This window comes from Oncorhynchus mykiss, chromosome 1 (assembly GCF_013265735.2).
Source record: "Oncorhynchus mykiss isolate Arlee chromosome 1, USDA_OmykA_1.1, whole genome shotgun sequence".
NCBI classification, from domain to species: domain Eukaryota; kingdom Metazoa; phylum Chordata; class Actinopteri; order Salmoniformes; family Salmonidae; genus Oncorhynchus; species Oncorhynchus mykiss.
The window spans coordinates 43,402,622-43,426,681 of NC_048565.1; positions in this window are offsets into that span (position 1 = coordinate 43,402,622).

A 24,060-nucleotide genomic window follows, 5' to 3' on the forward strand; every position below is an offset into this window, starting at 1 on the left:
CGAACCGAGAGTCATCACTTTCAGTGAAATATTTTCAATTATTTCCACAGACCACCTTGTGGTTGACACACCTGCTAGATAGATCTTCTGTTGTGGTTTCCTCTATGTTTTGGTCATATATCTCTTTTAACTGTGTCCTGTGAGCACAATTGGCCACACAGCGTCCAGCAATTCAGTCCCACGTTTTAAATTGGGCAGTAAATCTCTAGCACTGTGCTCCCAGGGTGAGGCCTCAGATGCTGTAGCAATGTCTTACTGGCAAGTCTGTACTCTCAGTCTGAGCTGCAGTACTTGTCTTCAGCTTGCTACTAATGATCCTGTGGCCTCCATGCTCTGATCAAGGACAGGCTACATCCTCCCCCACAGCCCAGCTCAGTGATCTCTGCCTGGTGAAGCTCTTGGGTTGCTCATTATTCCACCCATCAGGCCACACCAATAAGCAGCAAATTGGCGCCGTCTTTTTTTATTGTTCCCCCTAGATTATTCACTACCTTCAATGGGAAGATGATTTACATGCACATGTAACTATAGACTCCTTTTGTAATTGCTTAATTACTGTGCCACCATCCGAGAGAAAGGGGATACATATTGCTTTCACTTAAATGTCACGGAGAGAAATGTATTTGTACGGAAGAAAACTTTACCTGAGTAGATTTTAATGGCTTCTCTTCCGTTAATGGACATTGTCGGGACAGAAAGGTCAGTTCACTTCAGGAGGCCCCATTCCGCCGGCAACGTCATTAGGATAAGCCTTGAATGGCGTAGAGCTAATGGGCACCCCGATCATATCAATGAGGAGGGAGGGTAGTGAGCTGCTAAATTAGGGATATTTATTATTTAAGTTGAAATGCAGTTAAGCTTGACAGTGACATATTGAGTTCGCCAGTTCATCACAAAAACAAATCAATCCATATCATCCTGGGTGATCCTCCAGTCCACAGAAAAAAACACCACACAGAGGTCCCCTCCTCTGCATGCTGACACTAGTGATATAATGCACAATGGCCCTGCACATGGGCTGTGCTAGTTAGGTCAAAGCCTGTGTGTCAGTGTGGGGAGATGGGGTCCAGATGGCTGCAGATATATGGCCGAACGGTGGCTTTTTAATGTGAATGTGTGGGATGAGAGAGCAGGGACCCCAGAGCTCCACTGCTCTGATCAAGTCAGCCTGGCGGGCCTGCCACAGGTCTGAGTCTGGGCCCTATGTTAATTGCCTGTTCCATGCAAACATTCCAGCTTGAGCCTCTGAGGGAAAGGAGGAGGAAAGGAGACACTGCTGGCAAGCACTCTAATCCCAAGAAACATGCATCCTCCATATTTCCACGACCTCTACGTTGGATGTAATCTTTGGAGCATCTAATTTCTCGCTTGTCAAGGCTGTGAGTGTTTATGTGTCAGTGTGGAACTTACTTCTCCCTACCGATCCACAGGCTCACTCTCTTTCTCTTTTTCTCTCTCTCTCTCTCACACACACACACACGCACACACACACACACACACACACACACACACACACACACACAGATTCCCCAGTGACACAATTTTCATCCAGCAACTCCTGCAGGAGGTGCCATTTCACCAGGCTGGAGCCCCCCCCCCCCCCCCCAGGTCCTGCCCCAAAGACCACCCTTTATGGATACACTACTTTCCTCATAACCCGACAACGGCTGTATTCTTTTTTTTTTTATCATTCTATAAACATTTTGGATGTACTTGGTTGGTCATTTTTCACATACTTCCATGTAATCTTAATCAAGAAACTACCTCATACCTAAAAAGACTGATTCTAAATGTAAATGTTTAGCATTAACAGAGACGCATGGAATGGACGTCATGACTATCAGTCAAAGAGCTGATTCCAACAGACTTTCTTCAACTAGCTAACTAACCCTGCTTTTAAAATGCCGAACAGCTGTTAGGTACTGTTTTGTTTGAACAATAGTAGGAGAAAAAGACCACCAAATTAGGCTTCAATGACCCGGACCAGGTTAGACGAACCTCATGGTTTCAGGCTATTACGCCACGGGGATGATGGCAAGCTGTGGGGTTCCGGGTTACTCAACACATTTATGTGTGTTCGAAGCACTTCATCATCTATGTGTATTGCACAAAGCTTGTTAGTTAGCTTGTAGTAAGGACTAGTGAGCTGTATCCTTCCAAATAAGTTATAATAATCTTCTGCATTTGGATATTTCTGCAAACCTGGAGATTCCACCAAGAAGGTGTAGATATCACGAGAATCAACTAAATACCTAGCCCATTCAAGGGCAGGCAAAGACTGGAAGTAGTGACACAACATTTATAAGACTAGCGAATTAGATTGCGATGAACGTCAATCGCTAGCCAGCCAGCTAACGTCAGCTAACCAGTGAAAAGGCTAGGGGTAAACAAACAGTGACGTCAGTATAATGCGACAGCTTTACTAACTTTACTGTCAGTGTTAGCAGGTTGGGGAAAAAATTATAGTGGCAGAATAAGTACCGTGCAATAATTTGTTGGTGTGACAGCCAAGTATGTTAATAATGACACATGAGGCTTCTGAAAACATTTATTGAAGCTGCAAAAAAGTGTCAGTATTTTGCTTAGGATGACGTTAATACCCTACTTGGGGGCGAGGTCACGTTAAGCCACGCCTCTCCATGTGTATTTATAGCTGAGTGTAATGAGAGGAGTGAGCTGAGGACTAATTGGGCTTTCGCAGGCATCAGGCTTTGCTTTATGATGTATGGGTGGAGTATGTACGGTTGAGGCTCAGCCAGCCTGCCACTTCTGAGAGAGCGGCAACACAAATAAAACAGCCTTGATGAGATTAAGCGCTTCAAGATGTGTCCGCGTTCATTTAAGGCAAACAGTGAGAGAGAGAGACACTCAGGGCACTCCATTGTCACTTCCTGTGGTTTTGAACGTTTGTACTTTGCTCCCTCTCTCTCTTTCTCTCTCTTTGTCTCTCTGTCTGTCTGTCTGTCTCTCTTCACTCAGATCAGCAGACATGCCATACCCACACCCACACAGGCCTTATGTGCCCCACTGCAATAAACAAATTCTGCCATTTCCTGGATCCACATTCAAAAGGGAAAAGGCACATGCAGGATATTGTTGAAGGTGTACTCGAAGATGTCTGCTGCCCTTAAAATATAGTCTTAATGGGAAACAATGCTCTTTCTGCCTGGGTTCCTGGAGAATCTTTTTACTGGCAGAGATGAGCAAGTAGAGAACTCACAGCAAACATGGGGGAACATGTGTCCTTCCTTACAGCGGTTAGAAATCTTGAATGTCTCACACACATTTGCTAGCTAGTCAAAAAAAGTTTCCATTTCTGAAGCCAAAATGTGACAGAGCTTTGGCCCCTTCAATCTGGTTGCAAAGCTCTGAGTTATAGCCCAAAACAAATTCTGTTTGAATAGTTAATTTTATACTTGCTTATGTACACACATTCCCGGCCCGGATTGCCCTGGAGGATGGCCCAATGTCCTGATTTCTGAGCCGCAGCAGCTTTTTAATTTGGCCTCTGGTTCCCTCCAACGTACACAAGTTCATTCTTTTTCCCACTAAAAAGGGAAAACGGTCTCATTAAAAAGCAGTGCTGGAATAACCTTTCTATGTTTGTTTTTCATGGTGGTATCGCACGCAGATAGTGAAAATGACCTGCATTTGGAGAGCGTGTCATAGAGAGTCACAGCAGTAGAGTGTACACATGGCTCTGTTGGTGGCAGGGCCTGCACAGCAGTGCGGATCCACAGGGCACCCCAGCACAGATAAGAACATTGTGAAGTGGAGGCCAACTGATCATAACTAACCCAATGACAAACAATCGGTTGGTGAAGGTTATCTGACATTGAAATAGTGTGTTTATGGGCCTCCCGGGTGGCGCAGTGGTTAAGGGTGCTGTACTGCAGCGCCAGCTGTGCCATCAGAGTCCCTGGGTTCGCGGCCAGGCTCTGTCGTAACCGGCCGCGACCAAGAGGTCCGTGGGGTGACGCACAATTGGTCTAGCGTCGTCCGGTGAAAAGGCTAGGGGTAAAACAGTGACGTCAGTATAATGCGGCAGCTTTACTAACTTTACTGTCAGAGTTAGCAGGCGCAACCAAGGTTGCATGGTGTTTCCTCCGACACACTGGTGCGGCTGGCTTCCGGGTTGTATGCGGAGAGACGAAGTGTGTTAAGAAGCAGTGCGGCTTGGTTGGGTTGTGTTTCGGAGGATGCATGACTTTCAACCTTCGTCTCTCCCGAGCCCGTACGGGAGTTGTAGCGATGAGACAAGATACAATTGGATACCACAAAATTAGGAAGAAAAAGGGGTAAAATAAACATATTTTTTGTTAGGTTTAGCTTGCCATTTCATACATTTTTTTACTATGTTATTTTATTCATACTACTGGTCTTATTTGATCAAGTCTCTCTGTAACCTGCACTCTCTGTAACCTGTTAGAAATTATTTCACTGAGCTTTTTACGATAGAAAATCTTTAATATACACTGGATGTACTAAAGAGTAGGAACACCTGCTTTTTCCTTTTTTATAAGATTTTATTTAGGATTTTTACAATACAAAACATACAGATGCTCACATACAGACGCACACAAAGATCCACAACATCTCATCCGCCCAGACCCACCTCCTCACACCCGTATCACTCTCTGCCACATGGTCTCCAACTGCACTGTTTTGTTTCTCTCCCTCGCCCACACACTTTCAAACTTCACATACAGGGCCTTAGGAAAGTATTCAGATCCATTGACTTTTTCCACATTATGTTACATTACAGCCTTATTCTAAAATTTATTAAATACGATTTTTTTTCTCAGCAGTTTACACACAATATCCCATAATGACAAAGCGAAAATAGGGTTTTAGATTTTTTTTCAAATTTATTACAACTAAAAAACAGATACCTTATTTACATACGTTTTCAGACCCTTTGCTATGAGACTCGAAATTGAGCTCAGGTGCATCCTTTTTCCATTGATCATCCTTGAGATGTTTCTACAACTTGATTGGAGTCCACCTGTTGTAAATTTAATTGATCGGACATGATTTGGAAAGGCGCACACCTGTCTTTATAAGGTACCACAATTGGCAGTGCATATCAGAGCAAAAACCAAGCCATGATGTCGAAGGAATTGTCCATAGAGTTCCAAGACAGGATTGTGTTGAGGCACAGATCTGGGGAAGGGTACCAAAAAATGTGTGCAGCATTGAAGGTCCCCAAGAATAGAGTGGCCTCCATCATTCTTAAATGGAGAAGTTTGGAACCACCAAAACTCTTCCTAGAGCTGGCCACCTGACCAAGCTGAGCAATATGGGGAGAAGTGCCTTAGTCAGGGAAGTGACCAAGAACCCGATGGCCACTCTGACAGAGTTCTAGAGTTCCTCTGTGGAGATGGGTGAACTTTCCAGAAGGACAATCATCTCTGCAGCACTCCACCAATCAGGCCTTTATGTTAGTGACCAGACGAAAGCCACTCCTCAGTAAAAGGCACATGAAATCCCGCTTGGAGTTGGCACCTAAGACTTTCAGACCATGAGAAACAAGATTTTTTGGTCTGATGAAATCCAGATTGAACTCTTTGGCCTGAATACCAAGCGTCACATCTGGGGAAAACCTGGCACCATTCCTACGGTGAAGCATTGTGGTGGCAGCATTATGCTGTGGGGATTCTTTTCAGAGGCAGGGACTTGGAGACTTGTCAGGATCGAGGCAAAGATGAACGGAGCAAAGTACAGAGAGATCGTTGATAGTAGTACTCACAAAACACCAGTCTCAACGTCAACAGTGTAGAGGTGACTCCAGGATGCTGGCCTTCTATGCAGAGTTGCAAAGTTAAAGCCATATCTCAGACTGGCCAATTAAAAGAAAACATTAAGATGGGCAAAAGAACATAGACACTGGACTGAGGAACTTTGCCTAGAAGACCAGCATCCTGAAGTCGCCTCTTCACTGTTGACGTTGAGACGTTGAGTGTTTTGCGGGTACTATTTAATGAAGCTGCCAGTTGAGGACTTGTGAGGCGTCTGTTTCTAAAACTAGACACTCTAACGGAATTGTCCTCTTGCTCAGTTTTGCACCGGGGCCTCCCACTCCTCTTTCTATTCTGGTTAGGGACAGTTTGCGTTGTTCTGTGAAGGGAGTAGTGCACAGCGTTGTACGAGATCTTCAGTTTCTTGACCATTTCCCACATGGAATAGCCTTCATTCCTCAGAAAAAAGGTCCTTGTTTCTGGCCATTTTAAGCTTGTAATCTAACCCACAAATGCTGATGCTCCAGATACTCAACTAGTCTAAAGAAGGCCAGTTTTATTGCTTCTTTAATCAGCACAACAGTTGTGCAAACATAATTGCAAATGGGTTTTCTAATGATCATTTAGCCTTTTTAAAATGCTAAACTTGGATTAGCTAACTCAATGTGTGTTGATGGTTGCTGATAATGGCCTCTCTACGCCTACGGTATGTAGATATTCCATAACAAATTAACCGTTTCCAGCTACAATAGTCATTTACAACATCTACACTATTTTTGATCAATTTGATGTTATTTTAATGGACAAAAAAATTATTTTTCTTTCAGAAACAAGGACATTTCTAAGTGACTCCAAACTTTTGAACGGTACTGTATGTATGTATGTATGTATGTATGTATGTATGTATGTATGTATATACAGTGCCTTGCGAAAGTATTCCGCCCCCTTGAACTTTGCGACCTTTTGCCACATTTCAGGCTTCAAACATAAAGATATAAAACTGTATTTTTTTGTGAAGAATCAACAACAAGTGGGACACAATCATGAAGTGGAACGACATTTATTGGATATTTCAAACTTTTTTAACAAATCAAAAACTGAAAAATTGGGCGTGCAAAATTATTCAGCCCCCTTAAGTTAATACTTTGTAGCGCCACCTTTTGCTGCGATTACAGCTGTAAGTCGCTTGGGGTATGTCTCTATCAGTTTTACACATCGAGAGACTGACATTTTTTCCCATTCCTCGAGCTCAGTGAGGTTGGATGGAGAGCATTTGTGAACAGCAGTTTTCAGTTCTTTCCACAGATTCTCGATTGGATTCAGGTCTGGACTTTGACTTGGCCATTCTAACACCTGGATATGTTTATTTTTGAACCATTCCATTGTAGATTTTGCTTTATGTTTTGGATCATTGTCTTGTTGGAAGACAAATCTCCGTCCCAGTCTCAGGTCTTTTGCAGACTCCATCAGGTTCTCTTCCAGAATGGTCCTGTATTTGGCTCCATCCATCTTCCCATCAATTTGAACCATCTTCCCTGTCCCTGCTGAAGAAAAGCAGGCCCAAACCATGATGCTGCCACCACCATGTTTGACAGTGGGCATGGTGTGTTCAGGGTGATGAGCTGTGTTGCTTTTACGCCAAACATAACGTTTTGCATTGTTGCCAAAAAGTTCAATTTTGGTTTCATCTGACCAGAGCACTTTCTTCCACATGTTTGGTGTGTCTCCCAGGTGGCTTGTGGCAAACTTTAAACGATACTTTTTATGGATATCTTTAAGAAATGGCTTTCTTCTTGCCACTCTTCCATAAAGGCCAGATTTGTGCAATATACGACTGATTGCTGTCCTATGGACAGAGTCTCCCACCTCAGCTGTAGATCTCTGCAGTTCATCCAGAGTGATCATGGGCCTCTTGGCTGCATCTCTGATCAGTCTTCTCCTTGTATGAGCTGAAAGTTTAGAGGGACGGCCAGGTCTTGGTAGATTTGCAGTGGTCTGATACTCCTTCCATTTCAATATTATCGCTTGCACAGTGCTCCTTGGGATGTTTAAAGCTTGGGAAATCTTTTTGTATCCAAATCCGGCTTTAAACTTCTTCACAACAGTATCTCGGACCTGCCTGGTGTGTTCTTTGTTCTTCATGATGCTCTCTGCGCTTTTAACGGACCTCTGAGACTATCACAGTGCAGGTGCATTTATATGGAGACTTGATTACACACAGGTGGATTGTATTTATCATCATTAGTCATTTAGGTTAACATTGGATCATTCAGAGATCCTCACTGAACTTCTGGAGTTTGCTGCACTGAAAGTAAAGGGGCTGAATAATTTTGCACGCCCAATTTTTCAGTTTTTGATTTGTTAAAAAAGTTTGAAATATCCAATAAATGTCGTTCCACTTCATGATTGTGTCCCACTTGTTGTTGATTCTTCACAAAAAAATACAGTTTTATATCTTTATGTTTGAAGCCTGAAATGTGGCAAAAGGTCGCAAAGTTCAAGGGGGCCGAATACTTTCGCAAGGCACTGTATATAAAATACTGATATTAGGACTTACTTTTGGGACATTTGATTATAATCACATAATTGACATAAACGTCTCATTATTTTGAGTAAAATGTTTTGCCATATCCACAGAACAGTGTAATCAGCACAGCATGCAAGAGTATACAGAAGAAGAGTGGCGATTTTAGCATGTAAATCTTGGTGTGGCAATAGAACAAAAATTGTGGCATGCATGCCAGCAAATTCACCACACAAAACAACACTCAACAATACATGAATTGCACTATAATAGTGAGAAACGGTGCCCACAAACTGTTAGAGACTGCATAAGGCTGTCCCAACAGCAAAGTCCTAACAGCAGTCCCAACACCTTACCACTGCTACACCTGGCTATCAGTGGAGCCTTGTCTGGCAGGGAAACAGTTCATTCAGCCTCATTTACTAACTTTAAAAAAAACATAGCTAATATGGCTGTAACGGTTTTCTTCCTGGGAAGGACAGGAGGACCAAAATGCAGCGTGGTTATTTATAAACATCTTTAATGAAAGATGAAAACGTGAACACTATACAAAATAAGAAAACGTGGAAAAACCGAAAAACCAAAACACAGAGACAGGAACAATCACCCACAAGATACCTAAAGAATATGGCTGCCTAAATATGGTTCCCAATCAGAGACAACGAAAAACACCTGCCTCTGATTGAGAACCACTCCAGACAACCATAGACTTACCTATAATACTCAACTGAACACAACCCCACAGACTACAAAACAAGACACAAATCACCCATGTCACACCCTGGCCTAACCAACATAATAAATAAAACACCGAATACTAAGGCCAGGGCGTGACAGTACCCCCCCCCCCCCCAAAGGTGCGGACTCCCGGCCACACACCTAAACCCATAGGGGAGGGTCTGCTGGGTGGGCGTCTGTCCATGGTGGCGGCTCTGGCACGGGACGTGGACCCCACTCTAACACAGTCTTAGTCCGCTTACTTAGCGTCCCTTGAGTGGCGACCCTCGCCACCGACCTTGGCCTAGTAACCTTAACAAAGGGCCCCACTGGACTGAGGGGCAGCTCGGGACTGAGGGGCAGCTCGGGACTGAGGGGCAGCTCGGGACTGAGGGGCAGCTCGGGACTGAGGGGCAGCTCGGGACTGAGGGGCAGCTCAAGACTAAGAGATAGCTCAGGCAGGTTGACGGCTCTGTCGGATCCTGGCTGAATGGCGGCTCTGGCGGATCCTGGCTGACTGGCGGCTCGGGCGGATCCTGGCTGACTGGCGGCTCGGGCGGATCCTGGCTGACTGGCGGCTCTGGCGGATCCTGGCTGACTGGCGGCTCTGGCGGATCCTGGCTGACTGGCGGCTCTGGAGGATCTTGCCTGACTGGCGGCTCTGGAGGATCTTGGCTGACTGGCGGCTCTGGAAGATCCTGGCTGACTGGCGGCTCTGGAAGATCCTGGCTGACAGACGGGAGACTCTGGCGGCTCATGACAGACGGGAGACTGGCGGCTCTGGACAGACGGGAGACTGGCGGCTCTGGACAGACGGGAGACTGGCGGCTCTGGACAGACGGGAGACTGGCGGCTCTGGACAGACGGGAGACTCTGGCGGCTCTGGACAGACGGGAGACTCTGGCGGCTCTGGACAGACGGGAGACTCTGGCGGCTCTGGACAGACGGGAGACTCTGGCGGCTCTGGACAGACGGGAGACTCTGGCGGCTCTGGACAGACGGGAGACTCTGGCGGCTCTGGACAGACGGGAGGCTCTGGCGGCTCTGGACAGACGAGGCACAATGTAGGCCTGGTGCGTGGTGCCGGCACTGGTGGTACTGGGCCGAGGACACGCACCTCAGGGCGAGTGCGGGGAGCTGCCACCGAAGGGCTGATGCGTGGAGGTGGTACTGGATAGACCGGACCGTGCAGGCGCACTGGAGCTCTTGAGCACCGAGCCTGCCCAACCTTACCTGGATGAATGCTCCCGGTCGCCCTGCCAGTGCGGCGAGGTGGAATAGCCCGCACTGGGCTGTGCAGGCGAACCGGGGACACCATGCGCAAGGCTGGTGCATGTACGCCGGCCCAAGGAGACGCAGTGGAGACCAGATGCGAAGAGCCGGCTTCATGGCACTTGGCTCGATGCCCACTCTAGCCCGGCCGATACGAGGAGCTGGTATGTACTGCACCGGGCTATGCACCTGCACTGGGGACACCGTGCGCTCCACAGCATAACACGGTGCCTGCCCGGTCTCTCTCGCCCCCCGGTGGGCACAGGAAGTTGGAGCAGGTCTCCTACCTGGCTTCGCCTTACTACATGTGTGCCCCCCCAAGACATTTTTGGGGCTGACTCTCGGGCTTCCATCTACGCCGCCGTGCTGCCGCCTCATACCAGCGCCTCTCCGCCTTCGCTGCCTCTAGCTCTTCTTTGGGGCGGCGATATTCTCCTGGCTGTGCCCAGGGTCCTCTCCCATCGAGGATTTCCTCCCATGTCCAAGAGTCCTGTGTTTTTGGCCGCTGTTGCTGTTGCCTGTCACCACGCTGCTTGGTCCTGTTTTGGTGGGTGGTTCTGTAACGGTTTTCTTCCTGGGAAGGAGAGGAGGACCAAAATGCAGCGTGGTTATTTATAAACATCTTTAATGAAAGATGAAAACGTGAACACTATACAAAATAAAAAAACGTGGAAAAAACGAAACAGTGCTAACTGAGACAGGAACAATCACCCACAAGATACCTAAAGAATATGGCTGCCTAAATATGGTTCCCAATCAGAGACAACGAAAAACACCTGCCTCTGATTGAGAACCACTGCAGGCAACCATAGACTTACCTAGAACACTCAACTGAACACAACCCCATAGACTACAAAACCCCTAGACAAAGCAAGACACAAATCACTCATGTCACACCCTGGCCTAACCAACATAATAAAGAAAACACAGAATACTAAGGCCAGGGCGTGACAATGGCTGACTTGCTTCAACAAATGTGGTTCCTACTGACAATTGAGATGTATAAACTATGGCATGAGGGGCCGACAAGCGCATATGAGGCAATCTGTAGTTTTGATTAAGACATTAATGGGTGAGCTTGGACGGACTTAGTCAATATAACTATTTGTTCAGCACTTTTGAAATGTACAGCGACAGAATTCAGAACATGGGCCGTTCTTACGGTGTAATTCTCTTAATTATTTATCTTCATATGACAAGGATTAAAAAGGATTTGCCAGTAGATTGTCAACTTTATTTATGATGATGACTGCTTGCTAAGATTTTTAAAGTAGGATGTTGACATGATCAGTCCAATCAAAGCTACTGTAGATATAACTGGATTTGACAATTTTATCTGTGGCCAATGACCTTGAGCCTTCTTGGATGGACACTTCTAATGTAACTCTATGGCAGCATCCAGGGGCTTGAATTTTCGAGCTCTACCCTTAGACTTGGTGGTGACATAGTGTCTCCATGAGTGACGGAACACTGAGCCAATTACGGCGCAACTAGAGAACATTACCAACACCTACGCTCCATATTTTCCACTGGCTGCCCCACCACCACAGCAAGCACTGAGCTAGGCTGAAACACCTGCATTTTGTTGCTGGGCTCTGCCCTACCTGCCATGAATGAAGGGTTGCCACTGCAGAAGAAGCATCTCACTGGGTACACCACATAAATTAAATGTGGAAATATGGGCCAAAACTTTGGCTGAGATGTTGATCAATGAGATTTCAACCATTATTTGTCCACTCAAAAAGACAGACAGAAATTTGTTGAATTCCCAATGTCGTCAATATGCTCTCAACCATCTAAAAGCACAACCAAATTCCAATGGAAAAACAATGTCTGATTTTTGGTTAAGTTATCACTGCGCCATTTGAATGCACAACAAAGTTCAAACGGGAATACAATGTCAGATATTTTTTATATTTTTATCTTAATGTGTTATCACTGTGCTTCATCTAGTAGCACAACCAAATGACCTGGATTGCAGTTGAGATTACATTAAAAGTACATAGTGCAAGTGATTAATGTTGTTTGACATTCTGCACGGATTATTCCAGCAATTGTGAAGATCTCCATTTATCTGCGGCCCTTGAACGCTCTCTAGAACATTCACACTTTCTATGATTACATAACAAAACATTTATAGTTAAAGTAATCTTATTTAAAGTAACCTCAAAATGTGGCCATGGATGTGTTACTCATTTTGAGGTTTAATAAATACTGTTACAATAGTTTGTAATATAGCCTTAACTTTAAGGGTATTACAAAAGTAATAATGAATAGTGTTTGGTTGACAACACAACCAAATATCAACATTTAAAGAAAAGGACAAAATCAAATCTAACTTTATATAAAGTGCATTTGAAGTTTGATTTGATCCTATTCTTTAACTTTGATTTTAGGTTGAGATGGAGACTTGAATCTAACATATCAATTATTAGTTTGTAGACAAACTGGAATTAAAGCAGATTAAATCAGTGACACAGATGGCTTTATCCAAGCAGCTGATAGATCTCCTTCAATTATATTTGGTTGCATTAACCAAACACAATTCAACATTCAGTTTGACTAAAAATGAATAACTGATTTGTTGGATTCAGATATACATATATATGTATATATATATATTTTTTTTTAGATAAAGTATAGTTCAATTTAATTTGCTCTGTTAAACACACCCTTTGGAATGACTTCTATAGCAGTGAAACTATTTAGTTATTAAGGGAACTCTCCATAATCATTCTCACGATAGCACATCGGTAGTAGTCAGTGACAAATATCAGGGCTGGCTTTAGTGTACACCCTGGATGGGAGACCAAATGACAGGTAAACTCTCCAGTAGGAACATGTTTCTTTCTGATAGTACCCTAAAATTGTACCCTCAAAACAACAGTTTACGTTGTGCATTTTGCATATTTTCCCTATAGATTCCACCTCACAATACATTGACAAATTACGTTGAAACAACATTGATTCAACCAGTGTGTGACCAGTGGGGTAGTCTTTAATTAATGTTATAATTGCTGTGTTTGGACCATACTGTAATGTAACATTAATTCCAGCTCCTGTATTAGTAGCAGAGCCTTGAAGAATTCCCCATCGGTGTTCAGTGTTTCCACTAGGAACTGGATGTGTGTAGAGTGGAACCATTTTATCGTTGCATTGAACATGGCCAGATCGGAGCCCGAACAGGATGCTGTAGAGTGGAGAAAAAAATATCTCAATCACTGGGCCTGGCTTAGTGCGACAACGGACCCTCAATATCATCTGATGGCTTCCATTTGAAAATAATCACTGGGGCGAACTGTTGATGCTATGCTTTCATTGTCAGTGAGCATGGAGGGATTGAATCATTCAGCCACAAGTGTTTTGGAATGGCTGCATGTTTTTGTCTTCAAGAGTTGAATTGGAACACTGCAACAGGGATACATCAGTTGTGTCAATGGCAGTATACTGTGTTATTGTAGGCCTACCTTGATTTCTCATCATGACAAAAGTTGAAGCCAAAATAGCAGGATGACAGCTTGTGAATGCATGGAACCCTGACCTCTTCACCGGACGTGCTACCTTGTCCTGGACCTGCTATTTTTGACTCTCTCTCTCTAACGCACATGCTGTCTCAAACTCTGAATGCTCGGCTATGAAAAACCAACTAACATTTAGTCCTGACTTATTGCACCCTCTACAACCACTGTGATTATTATTATTTGACCCTGCTGGTCATCTATGAACATTTGAACATCTTGGCCATGTACTGTTATCTCAACCTGGCACAGCCATAAGAAGACTGGCCACCTCTCAGAGCCTGGTTCCTCTCTAGGTTTCTTCCTAGGATCCAGCCTTTCTAGGGAGTTTTTCCTAGCCACCGTGCTTCTACATCTGCATTGCTTGCTGGTTGGGGGTTTTAGGTTGGGTTTCTGTATAGCACTTTGTGACATCGGCTGATGTAAAAATGGTTTCAGCAATACATTTGATTGATTGATTATAAATACATTTGATTGATTTGATAGATGTAACACACCGTTACGTTTACCAGGGTTAGAATGTTGCTTCTGCTTTTCTCACTACCTTCACATACTGCAATTTAAATGTCTTGTGCCCTTTTGTTTTCAGGAGCTCTAGGGCTGACTTAATTCCTGGCAATGGCAAAACAAACTGATCTCGATGTGGGCGACTGTCAAACTATTATCCATATCACCCATCCAAATATTTACCCTGAATACTCCATTTCTCTCTCCACCACACATCTGTTTACCCCCAGTGTTGAAGTGCTCTCCAGATGAAGACACATTATTACCAGAAGGATATCTCTGATCACCGGCGCTGCCGTGGAACCACAGAGGTTACAGTATGTAACCCTAAACAGCGTGATAAACTGTTAGGAATATTACACAGGACAAAATACATTCCTGTATGGTAGGACGTGTTTCACTCATGGAAGTCATTTTTTGTGAAACAGTTCTGAGCTATCAGAGGATTTCCTGTCATTTCATTTGGAGTTTTCAACCGAGCACTTTCTGCTCTTTTATCTGCTTACCTTTGCAGCCGTACTGTAGTTTCTGTAAGGGGAGGATCCTGGGTTGCAGATGAGCAGACTCCTTTATAATGTTGAGTTACTGATGATAAACTGTAGTTAAATGGACTCTTAGAAACCTCATCTGTATCTTGTATTTCCATGTTTGTTCTTTCCTACCCCTGCAGGTATTTATAGTGCGTAATATTTCAGGAGGACATGAGGCTTAGTGGTAGAGAATCGGTCTGGAGTAAAACTGTTCAGCCATGTGTGTTTGACAGGTGAGTGGATGTGGATGTAAGTGGATGTGACTACATGTATTGTCTCAGCAGCGCACAGCAGCCTCTCACGCTGATTCGGTGAGCGAGTTCATTAGAAAGTGCATTGACGATGTCGTACCCATAGCAACGATTAAAACATTCCCAAACCAGAACATTTGTGTGAAACTACCACTGCTTTTAACCAGGGCAGGGTGTAACGGCTTTCTTCCTGGGAAGGAGAGGCGGACCAAAACGCAGCGTGGTTAGGGTTAAACATCTTTAATAAAGACGAATACAGAGAAAACACTACAAATATACAAAACAATAAATGTGAAAACCGAAAACAGTCCTGTGTGGTGAAACAAACACAGACACGGAAATAATCACCCACAAAAACCAAACACAAAACAGGCTACCTAAATATGGTTCCCAATCAGAGACAATGACTAACACCTGCCTCTGATTGAGAACCATATCAGGCCAAACACAGAAACAGACAAACTAGACACACAACATAGAATGCCCACCCAGCTCACGTCCTGACCAACACTAAAACAAGGAAAACACACAAGAACTATGGTCAGAACGGGACACAAGGTGACCGGAAACCGGAATACAAACAGTGTAGCTATTCCCTCCGCAAGGCAATCTAACAAGTTCAGCGTCAGTATAGAGACAAAGTAGAGTCGCAATTCAACGGCTCAGACACGAGGTATGTGGCAGGGTCTACAGTCAATCACGGATTACAAAAAGAAAACCAGCCCCGTCGCGGACGAGGATGTCTTGCTCCCAGACAGACTAAATAACTTTTTTGCCTGCTTTGAGGACAATACAGTGCCACTGACACGGCCCACAACCAAAACCTGCGGACTCTCCTTCACTGCAGCCGACGTGAGGAAAACATTTAAACGTGTCAACCCTCGCAAGGCTGCAGGCCCAGACGGCATCCCCAGCCGTGTCCTCAGAGCATGCGCAGACCAGCTGGCTGGTGTGTTTACGGACATATTCAATCAATCCTTATCCCAGTCTGCTGTTCCCACATGCTTCAAGAGGGCCACCATTGTACCTGTTCCCAAGAAAGCTAAGGTAACTGAGCTAAACGACTACCGCCCGTAGCACTCAATTCCGTCATCATGAAGTGCTTTGAGAGACTAGTCAAGGACCATATCACTTCCACCCTACCTGACACCCTAGACCCACTCCAATTTGCTTACAGCCCAAATAGGTCCACAGACGACGCAATCCCAACCACACTGAACACTACCCTAACCCATCTGGACAAGAGGAATACCTATTTGAGAATGCTGTTCATCGACTACAGCTCAGCATTTAACACCATAGTACCCTCCAAACTTGTCATCAAGCTCGAGACCCTGGGTCTCGTCCCCGCCCTGTACGCACCCTTGTCCTAGGTGGTGAGGGTAGGTAACATCTCCACTCCGCTGATCCTCAACACTGGGGCCCCACAAGGGTGCGTTCTGAGCCCTGTCCTGTACTCCCTGTTCCCCCACGACTGCGTGGCCATGCATGCCTCCAACTCAATCATCAAGTTTGCGGACGACACTACAGTGGTAGGCTTGATTACCAACAATGACGAGACGGCCTACAGCGAGGAGGTGAGGGCCCTCGGAGGGTGGTGTCAGGAAAATAACCTCGCACTCAACGTCAACAAAGCAAAGGAGATGATCGTGGACTTCAGGAAACAGCAGAGGGAGCACCCCCCTATCCACATCGACAGGACAGTAGTGGAGAGGGTAGTATGTTTTAAGTTCCTCGGCGTACACATCACGGACAAACTGAATTGGTCCACCCACACAGACAGCATCGTGAAGAAGGCGCAGCAGCGCCTCTTCAACCTCAGGAGGCTGAAGAAATTCGGCTTGTCACCAAAAGCACTCACAAACTTCTACAGATGCACAATCGAGAGCATCCTGTCTGGCTGTATCACTGCCTGGTACGGCAACTGCTCCGCCCACAACCGTAAGGCTCTCCAGAGGGTAGTGAGGTCTGCACAACGCATCACCTACACCACCCGATGTCACAGGAAGGCCATAAAGATCATCAAGGACATCAACCACCCGAGCCACTGCCTGTTCACCCTGCTATCATCCAGAAGGCGAGGTCAGTACAGGTGCATCAAAGCAGGGACCGAGAGACTGAAAAACAGCTTCTACCTCAAGGCCATTGGACTGTTAAACAGCCATCACTAACATTGAGTGGCTGCTGCCAACACACTGACTCAACTCCAGCCACTTTAATAATGGAAATTGATGTAAAAATATATCACTAGCCACTTTAAACAATGCTACTTACTTTAATGTTTACATACCCTACATTACTCATCTCATATGTATATACTGTACTCGATACCATCTACTGCATCTTGCCTATGCCGTTCTGTACCATCACTCATTCATATGTCTTTATGTACATATTCTTTATCCCTTTACACTTGTGTGTATAAGGTAGTAGTTTTGGAATTGTTAGGTTACTCGTTGGTTGTTACTGCATTGTCGGAACTAGAAGCACAAGCATTTCGCTACACTCGCATTAACATCTGCTAACCATGTGTATGTGACAAATAAAATTTGATTAGATTTAAATGCTACCTTAATTCAATGATAATTCCTAGGATAGTGACTTTGTCTCCATAGATGAATAGTTAAACAGACATTGTCTATCAAACAATGCTTCTGAATCTTAGTGGCCAGCCATTCACTGAGAATTTTAGTGGCATTTCAGTACGTTACCATAATTGATCACAACAATGCCTTTAGAAAGACTCCTTTAGAAAACAGGCCATCGATACCCATCACATGAAATCAGCTCAAAGCTGATCAGTCTGTTGTGGACCTTGTGTAATGAAACTGATGTGCTGCACACAGAAAACATGAAGTCCAAAAACATTACATGTGAAGGAAAATATGCAGAGGTTGGTTGTGGCATTGATTTTCATTTTCAACTTTCACTCTTTGCTTCGTTTCTTCCGCCTCCACACTGCCTTTCCAGGACTAAAGTGGTCTTGTCTTCAGCTTGTTTTATATAATACACTATGAACTAATATTTGTCCAATACAATTTGGTCCTTATGCATTGAAGGCCTTACTAAAAAATGAAATGTCCGTGCAACAGGCTAAATGGATGCAGATAGTTCCTTTCATGTGTCAGTTTGCATCTGAGTAAAGTCAGAAATGAATGGCTTTCGCTCGCATTTCCATCAGAAAAAGGACACATCCATCCTCACTGTAATTTGCTGTGCATCTGTTCTATTGTGGCTGCTGTGTTTGGGTTATGTCATAAAGAAACATACCCAACAACTCTAACTGAGAGGTTGTCATCATGTTCAGCTCTCCTGACCATCTCGTCCTGTGGAGGAGAGTCCGGTTATTTCAGGGCAACAACCCCTCCTTTCCCCTCCCATTATGTGCTATTCATCATGAACTTGTAGCAATAAAATAACAGACTCAGAGATCCAATAATGGTCAATGTTATTTGATCAGTCTATCACCTCCGAGTGCAGTCCTACTGACAGCAGTGTGGCGAGTTCACTCGCTCCATGGGTCCTCACTCAATCTGTCTAGAAATGCCTGCTGGAATCCCTTGTTGTCCCACACGGCCATGCTGTTTCCTTAGAGACTTTACTGCTCGAATCACTAAGTCCCGCTCCCCAATACTCTATACAGATTATTCTGTATCAGCCTATACACTCCAAAGCTCTAGGAACAGCCGATCCCTATGGCCCAGAGTTAAACGCTAGGGGTATTATGGGCTTTTTGTAAATGGGATTTTTGTAAATCCAGTCTCATATCACAACCAACGCATCACCCAACAGTGAGCCTCCTATGTAAAATGCTACTGGCTGCCACAGTGTAGTGACAACCCAGTAAACCAAGATTGGTTCTATGATAGTTCCCAGAACATTCGTTACGTTGCGGCAAATGTTCTCATAACAAAAACCCTGTCCAGTTGTGCTGATTATTATGCAACATTTGTATTAAACGTTCGCCTGACATTGCAAGAACATTCCCAGAACATATTTACTATGTTCCTTAATAGTTCCTAACACATTTATTTTGATTGTGGTAACATTATGGGGACATGAGAAGAGATATGTTGCCAAAACACGAAAACTGTCCAATTGTTCTGCTGATGTTGCAAGAACGTTCCCAAAACACATTTTTTTAAATGTTATTTTAAAAATTCCTTAATCATGTCTTTAGGTTATGGAAACATTGTCGGGATATGACAAGAGATGGATTCCCAAAACACTTAAACTGTCCAGTTGTGATGACATTCTTACAATGCTTGGATCAGGGTGCACAAAACGTTCCATCAATGTTCTTGGAATGGTATTACTATCTTCCCAGAATGATGAAATTACATTTTGAACAATTCGTGGAGGTTTACATGTGTTAATGTTATCTTACTGTTGAAGGTAGTTATAGAACAGTCAATGTAGAAACACATATGGCAATTTATTAGACATTTGTTGTACAAAAACAGTTTTAATGTATTTTGTTGATGGTCGCAAGTGGAGATTGAACCTGGGATCTTTGGAGTATTATCTCTGGAAGGAATCCACTGCGCAACTGGAAGAAGACCATAACAAAAATAAAGATGTTTACAATGTTACTCTCACTTCCAGGTTGTGGTCTTTGTCTTTGCAAAAGAGAGGATAACTAAATCTAGAAAAATGAGTATCCTCTATTTCTTATTCTACCAATCGTCTTTATATACTGTCAAGTTGGGATGTTTTGACTTTTATTTTCCCTTCAAACTTGATTTCAGAAATTATTTTAAATTATTGCCTGGCAGATTGTGGTGATTTGTACATAGATGTGCATCAGTGGAGGCTGCTGAGGGGAGGATGGCAGCCTCCACTGATGTGCATACAGTATTTACTAAGACATATAGCCATAGTTTGGATCATAATTTAAGCATTTCAGTACAAAGGAAAATTCACTATAAACATTAGGATCCTGGTGGCACAGCAGACTAATAGCCTACAGGGCTTGAAGATTGTGATAAGGTGTGTGTCGGTGAGAGGTGTCGGAGTCAGGTGCAGGAGAGCAGGGATGTCAGAGAAGCGTGTTTAATCATATAGTCGACCAATACCACAGTTCCGACACTTACATACACGTGCGTAATAATGAAACAACAAACATCAAAGATAATCTAGTGCAAATACACACAAGCTTAATCCCGCACTAACTCAGGCAGGCAACAGGTGCCCTATATACACACAGAAATAAACGCAAATGAAACCAGGTGTGAAAAGGAACACAGACAAAACAACCAGAAAAGGAAAAAGGGATCGGTGGCGGCTAGTAAACCGGCGACGCCGAGCGCCGCCCGAACAGGGAGAGGAGTTACCTTCGGTAGAAGTCGTGACAGTACCCCCCCCCCCTGACCCGCCTCGAGGACGACCCGGAGGACGAGGCGCAGGGCAATCCGGATGGAGGCGGTGAAACTCCCTTAGCATAGGTGGATCCAGTACGTCCTCCACCGGCACCCAGCATCTCTCCTCCGGACCGTACCCCTCCCAGTCCACGAGGTACTGAAGGCACCCCACCCCTCGAGTGCAGTATGGACCGAACTGCATACGCCGGCGCCCCACCGATGTCCAGGGGGGGTGGAGGGACCTCCCACACCTCATCTTCTTGAAGTGGACCAGCCACCACCGGCCTGAGGAGAGACACATGAAACGAGGGGTTAATACGGTAATAAGGGGGAGCTGTAACCTATAACATACCTCGTTTATTCTCCTCAGGCCTTTGAATGGCCCCGCGGACCCGGCAGGGCAGGCGGAGGGGCAGGTTTCGGGTCGAGAGCCAGACCCGGTACCCCGGTGTGAACACCGGGGCCTCGCTGCGGTGGCGGTCGGCCTTGACCTTCTGCCGCCCTTCGGCCCGTTTTAAGGTACCTGTGGGCGGCCTCCCAGGTTTCCCTTGAGCGTCTCACCCAATCGTCCACCACAGGAGCCTCGGTCTGGCTCTGATGCCATGGTACCAGGACCGGCTGATAGCCCAACACATTGGAAGGGCGACAGGTTCGTAGAGGAGTGGCGGAGTGAGTTCTGGGCCATCTCTGCCCAGGGGATGCACTTTGCCCACTCCCCTGGCCGGTCTTGGCAATACGACCGCAGAAACCTACCCACATCCTGGTTCACTCTTTCCACCTGCCCATTACTCTCGGGGTGAAACCCTTCCACCTGGACGTGAACTGCGGACCCCGATCAGAAACAATGTCCTCAGGCACCCCGTAAGACGTGAGTAAACAGGGCCTCCGCAGTCTGTAGGGCCGTAGGGAGACCGGGCAAAGGGACTTAGAAAACCGATCCACAACGACCAGGATCGTGGTGTTGCCCTGTGATGGTGGCAGATCGGTCAAGAAGTCAACCGACAGGTGTGACCAAGGCCGCTGTGGAACGGGAAGGGGTTGTAACTTCCCTCTGGGCAGGTGCCTAGGAGCCCTGCACTGAGCGCACACTGAGCAGGAGGCCACATAAACCCTCACGTCCTTGGCTAAATTGGACCACCAGTACTTCCCATTATCGCACCGTCCTACCGATCCCCGGGTGACCAGAGGAGGGGGACGTGTGAGTGCGTCTGCCTTAGTGTTCTCAGAGCCTGGTCTATAGAAGATGGTAAACCTAAATCGGGTGAAAAACATTGCCCACATTGCCTGACGAGGGTTCAGTCTCCTCGCTGCCCGAATGTACTCTAGATTACGGTGGTCAGTCCAGATGAGAAAAGGGTGTTGAGCCCCCTCAATCCAATGTCTCCACGCCTTCAGGGCCCTGACAACAGCCAGCAGCTCCCGATCCCCCACGTCATAGTTTCGCTTCGGTGGCGTACCCGAGCGCTGGGAGATCACGGCTCCAACCCCAGCCTCAGATGCGTCCACCTCCACTATGAATACAAAAGAGGGGTTTGGATGCGCCAGCACGGGAGCCGAGGTAAAAAGAGCCTTCAGGCGACCAAAAGCCCTGTCCGCCTCGGCCGACCATCCCAGAGGGTGGTGGGTCTGGCTGTCAAGTGGGTCGGCCTATGCCCTCCCAGGCCCACCCATGGCTGTACCCCTATCCAGTCATGTGAAATCCATAGATTATGGCCTGATATATTTATTTAAATTGACTGATTTCCTTATATGAATTGTAAGTCAGTAAAATCTTTGAAATTGTCGCATGTTGCGACTATATCAGCTGAATATTCCAGGAATGTTTTTATCGAAAAACTTCTACTGCTGAAGTACAGTATTTTAAAATGTTTTAAAACCTTTATTTAACTAGGCAAGTCAGTTAAGAACAAATTGTTATATACAATGACGCCAAACCATAACCCGGACGACGCTGGGCCAATTGTGTGCCGCCCTATGGGACTCCCAATCACGGCCGGATGTGATACAGCCTGGAATCGGGAAGACATTAAAACTATGAAATAACACATACGGAATCATGTAGTAACCAAAAAAATGTTGAACATATCAAAATATATTTTAGATTTTAGATTCTTCAAAGTAGCCACCCTTTGCCTTGATGACAGCTTTGCACACTCTTGGCATTCTCTCAACCAGCTTCACATGGAATGCTTTTCCAACAGTCTTGAAGGAGTTCCCACATATGCTGAGCACTTGTTGGCTGCTTTTCCTTCACTCTGTGGTCCAACTCATCCCAAACCATCTCAATTGGGTTGAGGTCGAGTGATTGTGGAGGCCACGTCATCTGATGCAGCACTACATCACTCTCCTTGGTCAAATAGCCCTTACACAGACTGGAGGTGTGTTTTGGCTCATTTTCCTGTTAAAAAACAAATACTAGACCCACTAAGCTCAAACCAGATGGGAGGGCGTATCTCTTTAGAATGCTGTGGTCTCACAATGACACAGAGGATGGAATCAAAAATCTCAAATTTGGACACATCAGACCAAAGAACAGATTTCCACTGGTCTAATATTATTATTGATGTCCTTTAGTGGTGGTTTCTTTGCAGCAATTGGACCAGGAAGGCCTGATTCACGCAGTCTCCTCTGAACCGTTGATGTTGAAATGTGTCTGTTGCTTGAGATGTGTCTGCTGCAATTTCTGAGGCTGGTAACTCTAATGAATGTGTCCTTTGCAGGAGGGATAACTCTTACTTTTCTGTTGTAGTCATTTTTCTTTGCTTATTTGATCTGTTCTTGCCATAATATGGACTTGGTCTTTTACCAAATAGGGCTATCATCTGTATAACACCCCTACATTGTCACAACAGAACTGATTGTCTCAAACGCATTAAGAAGGAAAGAAATTCCACATTCACTTTTAAGAAGGCACACCTGTTAATTGAAATTAATTCAAGATGACTACCTCATCAAGCTGGTTGAGAGAATGGCAAGAGTGTGCAATGCTGTCATCAAGGCAAAGGGTGGCAACTTTGAAGAATCTCAAATATAAAATATATTTTGATTTGTTCAACACTTTTTTGGTTACTACATGATTCCATGTGTGTTATTGTATATATTTTTTTATGTCTTCACTATTATTCTACAATGTAGAAAATAGTACAAATAAAACATAACCATGCAATGAGTTGGTGTGTCTGTACTGGTACTGTATGTTCAGGGAACATTATTAGAGGCTTTATGTCATAACATCACACTGTATGTTTAAAAAAGTATTGAGGGAATCTTCCCTGCTTGTTGCTACAGGTGTCTCGGATGACATCTCCATACATTTTTCTAGAACATTCCATTAAAGTTTTCTCAGAACCAATTTAATTGAATCCAGACATTATTGCTGAAGAATGTTTAGGGAATGTTATTGGAACAATCATGTCATAACGTCACACTATAACTATATGAGAGCATGGTGGGAATATTCCCTGCTAGATGTTATGGGTGGTTTAATAACATCTCCATCAACCTTAGCAGAACGTTCCCGTAATGTTTTCTCAGAACCCTTTCTATCACTCTCAGAATTTATTTTACCCCCTTTTTCGTGGTATCCAATTGTTGGTAGTTACTGTCTTGTCGCTACAACTCCCGTACAGGCTTGGGAGAGACG